Consider the following 9655-nt stretch of genomic DNA (forward strand, 5'->3'; position numbering starts at 1 on the left):
CGTCTATGGGGTCGCACAGAGTCGGACACGACTGAAGTGACTTAGCAGCAGCAGCAGCAGCCATAAAAAAGAATGAAATTTTGCCATTTGTAACAACATGGATGGATCTAGATTCACTAATCCATTCACAACATGGATCCACTAAGCCTTTCATTATGCTTAGTGAAATAAGTCAAACAGAGAAAGACAAATACTACATGTAATTGCTTATACATGAAATCTAAAAAATAAAACAAATGAACATAAAAAAAACAGACTCACAGATACAGAGAACAAACTAGTTTCTAACCAGTGGGGAGAGGGAAGTGAGGAGGAGTAAGAAGAGATAGGGGATTAAGGGGTACAAACTACAATGTATAAAATAAATAAACTACAAGGATATATTATACAGCACAGGGAATATAACCAACATTTACTAATAATTTTAAATTGAATACAATCTATAAAAAAAATTTGAGTCACTGTATTGTACACCTGAAACTAAGATAGTATATCAACTATATATCAATTAAAAAAATAAGCAAGTGCTTTGAAAAGTTTTAAATCATTCTCACAGGTTTATTCTGTTTAATCAACTACAATTTTCCATTCATACTCTAATATACATGTTCATGCATTAAACCTTAAAAATATTTTAAATAATTGTGTGACATGAAACCTATCGTAACCACTTTGGGATGTTGGAGACATTTTTTAAATAAAAAAAGGATAAAAGTTGGAGTAGGAAGGCTATTTTGCAAAGTTATTATTAGCCTGGATTTGGGTTTTGATATGCAGCCCTATAAGTCACCTCTTTTTTCTTTCCTCTTTAAATATAAAAAAAGTGAGTTAAAATTTTGAGATTCTCCATCCTACAGGAATTTGATTAGACTTTCTAAGATCCTTACAAAGAAAGGGATAGTTTGGGCTGTTTTTCTTCAATTTTTACATTCTGTTGGTGAGATTATATCATGTATGCTGCTGCTGCTGCTGCTGCTAAGTTGCTTTAGTCGTGTCCAACTCTGTGTGACCCCAGAGACAGCAGCCCACCAGACTCCCCCGTCCTTGGGATTCTCCAGGCAAGAACACTGGAGTGGGTTGCCATTTCGTTCTCCAATGCATGAAAGTGAAAAGAGAAAGTGAAATCGCTCAGTCATGTCCGATTCTTTGCGACCCCATGGACTGCAGCTCACCAGGCTCCTCTGTCCCTGGGATTCTTCAGGCAAGAGTACTGGAGTGGGGTGCCATTGCCTTCTCTGATATCATGTATACCTGCTGTTAAGAGACACACAGCAAAAATACAGCTTACAAACTCAGAAATGCAAAAAAAAAAAAAAAAAATTTAGCCCCAGTTACCAGGGGCTAATGAAGCCTTACAATTAAGAGGATTGGATAGTCATGGGTGCAGAGCAGGGCCTGGTCAAGTAGGGGAGGCACGGAGAGCAAGAGAAAAGCCTAACCATACAAATACTGATATAGTCCTAGTTATATTTCTAATATATATAATTTTAGAATTATATATATATATATATCATATAATTTTAGAAAAGACATCAAAAGTCATTGAACATGAGAAATTCACATGACAGGAAGATCATTCCTAAAAAAAAAAAAAATGTGTTCCATAGCTAGGCATAAAGATGCAATAAAAAAAGACTCTCCCCTGGGTTCATCTCTCCCTCCATCCTAGATTTAAACTCACCGTTCCCTCCCTATATTTTCAGTCTGAATTTGACCAACGTTGAGACTCAAGTATTAAAGTTCAACCAGAGAAGCAGAAGGAGATTTTATCTACAAGCCAATGTAAGTCTATTTGCTTGTATAACTATGGAAGCCTGTTGAGCACGCAGAAAGGGTCAGCAGCCAGTCAGAACCCAGAGGAAGGAGCCAAAGCTGGTCCATAGGAGGAAAGCCTCCACTCAGAGAAAAGAAAATGAAAGTGAAGTTGCTCAGCTGTGTCTGACTCTTTGCGATCCCATGAAGCCTACCAGGTTCTCCGTCCATGGGATTTTCCAGGCAAGAGTACCAAAGTGGGTTGACCATTTCCTTCTCTAGGGGCTCTTCCTGACCCAGGGATCGAACCCTGGTTTCCCACATTGCAGGCAGACGCTTTACCCTCTGAGCCACCAGGGAAGCCCACTCAGAGAGGGCCTGAACAAATCTACAAGAACTTCCAATTGATTAACTCAAGCCTGCACAGAATAATCTCTTGTTCAGTTAATTTAGCTGATTAGTGTTTTAAACGTATCTGCAAAATGCCTTCACAGAAGAATCTAGATTTAGTGTTTGACTGAATTAACTGGGAAGAGCTCTGTGTATGCTATAATATGGCTTTAACTCTTGACTCTTCCATCTATATACATGTAAACTTAAGCTGGTTATAAAACCTCTTTCAATTTCCCCATCTGTGAAATGGGAAAAAGATGTGTGTTAGAGAATTGTTATGAGGATTAAAAACCTCTTACAATTGAGATCACTGTTATCCATAGTTTTAAGAAATTTTGACATATGGTAACTAATTTAATTCTCATTGTCATCCTGAAAAATGTTTAGATACTTTTTCCTATTGAAGACAGGAGAAAATAGAAATTGTACAGCAATAAAGCATTAGTCAATGAATACATATAAATAAAAACCAAAATAACTGCCATAAAGGAAAAGCTTTAAAAAAGCGGGGAGGGAGGAGGGTTCAGGAGGGGGAACACGTGTATACCTGTGGCGGATTCATGTTGATACTATGGCAAAACCAATACAATATTGTAAAGTTAAAAAATAAAATAAAATAAAAAAGCATACTTATAGAACTTGAGCAACTATTTATTAAGTACATAAAACACAGATTCACAGCAAATAATTGTTAACTCTGAAAACTGTTCTAGAGCTCAGATTTTCAGAAGTGTATTGTTAACCTGTATACTTGTAATAATTTCCTTTATAAATCACACATTCAGAAAGATTTCAAGTATATCCTATCTCTGACACTTTTTTCTAATACATTCACTACTAATATAAACTGTCATTTTTTGATTTAAAGAAGAAATCAGAGAAATAGTAGATTTGATGTAATGAAAATTACAGTTTCAATGAAAATGTTAGTTTACGACCAGGTTTTCCCAGGAAGACAGTAGCTAAGGAACAAGCCACCCCACAAAACTACCCCTCAGTTTCCTTCCAGCACACAACATACAGTTTTAATATGATTTAAAATATCATACTTAATGCCTTGCCTTCTACGTAAGTTTTAACAACCATATTTTAAAACTGCCTAAGTCTATCTTGAGATAAAAGAAGCATAGTATAACAGGGACATGATGAGAAAAATATAGAGAATATATTTTCTCTTGAGGAAGAAAATGTTAATTGTTTTTGTCTGGGTGGATTTGAATGTTAAGAAGTGAGGGGGAAGTGGGTCTCTAAGGGTAATAACGCAGATTTTTTAAACTAAATATTGTATGACTCATCTATGACTGAATGATATCAGATTCAATTTCCCATCTAAAACAACTCAAGAAGCTTAATAAAATACAAACAAAAAAGCTTGATAGAATTCAAAATAAATGGTGGCATTGGAGAACAACCAATGCAGCCAAAATTTAAAGGGCCAGGCTCCTAAATATTAAGGGAAGGTATTAAGATGAGCCTGCCTTTACTACCACCTTCTTCCATCAGGGTACTATGCTTAGTTGCTCAGTTGTGTCCAACTGTTTGCAACCCCATGGACTGTAGTCTGCCAGGCTCCTCTGTCCAAGGGATTCTCCAGGCAAGAATACTGGAGTGGGTTGGCATGCCCTCCTCCAGGGGATCTTCTCCACCCAGGAATCAAAGCCAGGTCTCCTACATTGAAGGCGGATTCTTTACCATCCAAGCTACCAGGGAAGCCTATCAGGGTGTCTGCTGGTAAACTAACATTGGAAGAGAAGTCAAACAGAAAATGTGTTGTGGAACAGTAGTGTCACTGACCTGAGAAGATAAAAGTTGGTACTCAGGGATACCAAAGCAGCAAGGACCAGAGAGACCAATATCTTGAAGGAAAGTGAATTACAGAGAAATGAACCCAATATTCTGAGTGCAATTTCCCCTCAAGTGTATTCATTGACTTCTAAATTTCCCATGTTTTAGTCAAAGGGCCAACACACCAAGTAAAAAGCAGCTGGTAAGAGGCTAAAATGTTAAGCAGAAATCAGAAGTCTCAAAGTCCTGGAGAGATGAACCTTAGAGTTTGGAGACTATCAAAGAGAAAGGGAATGGTTAAACACACAAACCCTAAAGCTAAGGTTTCTTTTAAAAACTCCTGGAAAGTTTTGCCTTGTGAGTTTAGAGTATTTAAGAAATAAATCAACAGTTAAAACTCCTGAAACCAAGATGTTGTGCTCACGCATGTCATAGACCTCCATCTAAAGGGAGTTTCGTTGACCAAGGGACCAGATGCTACAGAACAGCATGGCCATACTTTCTACCCTTACGGGTGTGTGGACTGTGGCCCACAAGGCTCCTCTGTGCATGGGATTTCCCAGGTGAGAATACTGGAGTGTGTAGCCTTCCCTTCTCCAGGGGATCTTCGTGGCCCTGGGACAGAACCCAGATCTCCTGCATTGTAGGCAGATTCTTCACTATCTGAGCCAGCAGGGCAAGCCCTACTAGTCTCATCCCAGCTGGTAACTGAGCACTGTGAGGATTCTGAGGAGGGCTCATGCCTGGCAGATACGGAACTCCTCTAACAGCTGACCTTGGCTCAAATACAGTCGTCCCCCATCATCTGCGGTTCCACTTTTCACAGATTCAGTACCTGTGGTCAACTTCAGTCCTAAAATATTGCATGAAAATTTCCAGAAATAAATAATTCATAAGTTTAAAATTGCATGTCTTTTTGAGTTAGCAGGATGAAATCTCGCACAGTCTTACTCTGACCCACCTGGGATGTGAATCATCACTTTGTTCAGCTTGTCCTTCCTGTTAATCACTTACGAGCCATCTTGGTTATTGGGTTACTGTCCCAGTGTCACAGTGCCTGTGCTCCAAGTAACCCGAATTTTACTTAGTAATAGCCCCCAAACACAAGAGCAGGGATGCTGGCAATTTGGAGGGGCCAAAGAGAAGCTCTAATGGTGCTTCCTTTAAGTGAAAAGGTGAAAGTTCCCGAATTAAGGAAAGAAAAAAAAATGTAAGCAGAGATTGCTAAGTCTCTGGTAAGACAGGGTTGGTGCACTGGGATGACCCTGAGGGATGGGATGGGGAGGGAGTTGGGAGGGGGTTTCAGGATGGGGAAAACATGTACACCCATGGCTGATTCATGTCAATGTATGGCAAAAACCGCTGCAATATTGTAAAGTAATTAGCCTCCAATTAAAATAAATTTTTTTAAAAAAGAAAATCTATCCCTAAAACTATAAAGAAGGGGAAAAAAATTCCTTTTTGGCTGTTGCACCTCAAACTGGGAAAGTCATGGCCACAATGTGTGGTTCAAATTTAGTTAAGGTGGAAAAGGCATTAAATTTGTACAATTTGAAAGAGAGAGACCACATTCACACAACTTTTATTATAGTATATCGTTATGTGTGCATGGTTGCTCAGTCGTATATGACTCTTTATGTGACCCCATGGACTATAGCCTGCATGGTTCCTCTGTTCATGGTTTTTCAGGCAAGAATACTGGAATGGGTTGCCATTTCCTCCTCCAGGGGATCTTCCCAACCCAGGGATCGAACCTGCATCTCCTGCATTGGCAGATGGATTCTTTACTACTAAGCCAACTGGGAAGCCCAATATTGTTATGATCATTCTGTTTGATTATTAGTTTTGTTGTTAACCTCTTACTGTGCCTAATTTATGGATTAAACTTTACCACAGATATGTATGTATGGGAAAAACAGTATGTGTAGGGCTCAATAATGTCCATGGTTACCATAGATATGTATGTATGGGAAAAACAGTATGTGTAGGGCTCAATAATGTCTATGGTTTTAGGCATCCACTGGGGGTCTTGGAACATATCCCTCATGGATAAGGGGGGCTACTGTACTCACCAACAGCTTTGCTGAACCTTCTTTAGACTGTAGGATGGTCTAGGATCTTCTACCTCACCTTTCTTCCTTCTATCCTTTCCTTGGGTTCAACTTGCATTGTAGTCTGCCAGCTCTCTTAGTGTCCCCAGACCCTTTGTCTCACAGGCATTCTCCTGATGACATTCTTGCGTATTTATTCCTGCTTTGCTGTCTGCTACTTGGAGTATCTTCACTTTCACAAATGGTACCACGATTAGCCTGAGAAAAAGGGCACCAAGATGGCGATGTGGAGAACGGTTCACCAGCTACACACCCAGAAGTAGAGAGAACACTTTCCTAGCTGATGGTAAGCCTAGATAATTCCTGGCAACACACTGCAGCTCAGTTGCCTGGTTTCACTGGTAGTGACCTGGGAAAATGTTCTGTTGAAAAAGAATGTTGTAGCAGGTGCAATGAGGCAGGGTATTTGAAAAACAACAAGGGGGCAGGGAGGAAAATGCCTAAAACCGCAGCAGAGTCAGCTGGTTTTCCTGAGTTGTATTGACACCCGGTGGAAAGACTGAAGACTCTTAACAAGGAGTTGTTGCTGTTGTTTAGTTGCTAAGTTGTGTCTGACCTTTTGCGACCTCATGGACTTTAGCCCACTAGACTCCTCTGTCCATGGGATTTCTCAGGCAAGAATACTGGAGTGGGTTACCATTTCCTCCTCCAAGGCATCTTCCCAACCCAGGAATCGAACCTGCATCTCCTGCAATAGCAAGCGGGTTCTTTGGACTATACCACCAAGGAAACTCCCAACGAGCCGTTAGTAGCTATTTATGAGTCAGAGAAGCCCTCCTCAGTCAGGCTGGGTAGCTTGCACTGAGCCCCCATCACCTGTGTTGGGAGAGCCACACAGTTGACTGACATGTTGAGACTTATCTGTTGGAGCTGCAGCATTTCAAAGAAGCAGGAAGACTCAGGCAAAGCAGTCCTGTTATGTGAAGTCCATGGCCTGGTGGGTAAAATGTGAGATCATGAACCATGAGATGGAGATATCTGCATGGCTTCCTGCCCACCCCCTCCCCCTAGAGGGTGGACTCTGTAACCCCCCTTAAACACTTTAGGCTTGCAGAAGTAGCCTGTTCTTTCCTTACAAGTGGTAGAACTTCTGCTATGTGAGAAGATGCTAATGAAGCCTCTCTCCTGTGATATAAGGTGTGTCCCTCAGGACTGGTCCTCATTTCTCAAGGCTGTTAAGCTGATCACTAGGGTTAAATCCCAGTATCACCTGGCAGGGGATGTGCTAAGCCTCAGAAGGGAGGAAAATCTCATAAATGTAAAAAAAAAAAAAATAGCAAGAATTAGCCAGAATAAAACAGTGAGTAATGTGAGTACTACTAGGATTGGATTCTTTTTTTTCTTTTAAGGTTATGTTTCTTTCTTTTTAAAATTTAATTTTTAGTTTTAATTGGAGGATAAGCAATTATCTTGGGATTGGATTCTGATGTTGCTTGATCAAGGGAGGTAGAATGTAGGGCTAGATGAGAAAGGATTGATTTACTCAGCTATACTTTCTTGAGACACAAGACTTAATGCCTAAAGCTAGGAACCCCAAGGGTGGGGCCACCTCATTGTTGGGCTCTTTAGAGTTAGAAAAACAAAATGGCATACTCTCAGCAAAGTAGAAATGCCTGAATTGCCCTGACATTTGACTTCCCTGGTGGTTGAGATGATAAAGAATCTACCTGTAATGCAGAAGACCTAGGTTCAATCCCTAGGTTGGAAAGATCCCCTGGAGAAGGGAATGGCTACCCACTCCAGTATTCTTGCCTGGAGAATTCCATGGACAGAGAAGCTGGGTGGGCTACAGTTCATGTGGTCACAAAAGAATCAGACATGACTGAACAACTAACACTTTTTTTTACTTGGTATAGGAAGGAAAAAAGAAGCTGACAGAAATAAATGTGCTGGAATGGATATATTAATAGTAGGTAAGACCAGAGAAGATCAGGTTCCATGAGAAGACCAGGAGAATCACATATTAGCCAAGGTCATCAGCCATGCACTGGTAAGAGGGCCCAAGCAGTCCTGTGAAGTTCAGGGGTGGGTCTCTTCTGCAAGTTAGGAATGACAGGAGGAGAGGCAGTCACAGAGAAGGATGCATAAGCAGCCATAGGGATAACGTTTGGGCCCACATCTTGATTAATAAAGACCAGGTGGCAAGGGCTATCTACGATCAGCTGCAAGGCTGTCATCACCATAAAGACCAGAAAGGTCAGAGCATGAGCTGAGGAGGAGCCAAGGAGACTTGACCCACAGGGAAAGGCATAGATGATGAGCAGAGTGTTGTCCTTGAGAGCAAGAGAAATAGGCAGTCCACAGAAGTTCTGCTCAAAATCAATGACAACAGCAACAACAACAAAAGGGCAAGAATGGAAGGGTAGGGAGATGAGGGAAGCTGCCCCAATAAAATACCACCATCCCTTGCTTGGTTATCAGATCTGAGACAATATTCAGATTTGGAACCCACTGACTGAGTCCCAGGGACCCTGTGATCCCTGGGGCCGTGAAGCTATATACAGTGGCAGTTCCCTTAGACTTTTCCTAAAGGGACTTGCTCAGTTGTGTCTCAAAAAGTCAGAACAACAACAAGGGGACTTATGGTTATTCACCTTGGTGACTCTACATCCTGCCGAAAAAGGGAGAATCACCAGACATTTCAGGAACTACAGGACTCTGAACACCAGTCAGTTTACTGTCTCAGCCCTACACATCCCCCAAATCCAGCTGTTGTCCTAAGAAGACATATCCATTACATGATGAGTACACTTTATATCTAAGTGCCCTACCTTGTTCTCTTCAGTGTTCTTTCTTTAGTATCCTCTGACATATTTGAACTGGTCATCATTTTATTTAGCTTTTCTAGTTTCTCTTAATAGGAGTCCTGGTCTCTCCAAGTTACACCATCTCTTTTAGGATGAAGTCTCATTTAGCATTTTAGCATCTTCTGGAATAATGTAATTTTTCTATTATTTTTATTGACACCTAGTTATTTAATAGTAATTATAGAACAGTATAAGAATAGAGTCAGGAAAAAGCCTAAAAGTGTGCCACCTAGAAAAAAAAAGAAATCTTATAGCATTTACAAATATCATGTAACACCCCCGCCCCCATGCTCTTCACACTCCAAACAATACTGCCATCTCCTCCTCCCTCATCTCCAGAACTCACAAACTTGTCTCTATAATTTGCTTTAAGATCATCAGGTTTAATCCTCTTGCTTCTATTATTGTTATTCATCTCAGTCACAACAAGTCCTAGGTCACTATCCATCTCCAGGACCCCAAACCAACATCGCTCTGTAGATCTCCTACCCCATCCTTAGCTCTTGTCATTCATTCTCCAATTCCTGGAACCATTCCACTAGACCCTCTGGGCTAAAGTATGTCTTTAACCTATGTTTTCAAATAAGGCAGTGAGGAATCTAAAAATTATATATAGGAAGGATAAGCAGCAAGATCCTACTGCATTGCCCAGGGAACTATATTCAATATCCTGTGATAAACCATAATGGAAGAGAATAACAGCAGAAGTCAACACAATATTGTAAATCAACTACACTTCAATTTAAAATAAAGTCCATTCTTTAAAAAATGGTACAAATGTACTTATTTCAGAACAGAAATAGAGTC

At 40.5% G+C, this 9655-nt stretch overlaps 1 long non-coding RNA gene across 1 annotated transcript; it reads right to left on the reverse strand.

The window, feature by feature from the left end:
* Positions 1 to 383: 383 nt before the first annotated feature.
* On the reverse strand, positions 384 to 7141 carry LOC147372600 (uncharacterized). The gene is made up of 3 exons (XR_015164890.1): positions 6889 to 7141; positions 6003 to 6239; positions 384 to 1254 (listed from the first exon to the last, which is right to left on the reverse strand). It is a non-coding gene; the product is annotated as an uncharacterized LOC147372600 (long non-coding RNA).
* Positions 7142 to 9655: the final 2514 nt, after the last annotated feature.

The sequence above is a fragment of the Bos grunniens genome, chromosome 5, assembly GCF_055505025.1.
Source record: "Bos grunniens cultivar Pamir isolate PY7600 chromosome 5, Bosgru_T2T1.0, whole genome shotgun sequence".
Classification (NCBI taxonomy): domain Eukaryota; kingdom Metazoa; phylum Chordata; class Mammalia; order Artiodactyla; family Bovidae; genus Bos; species Bos grunniens.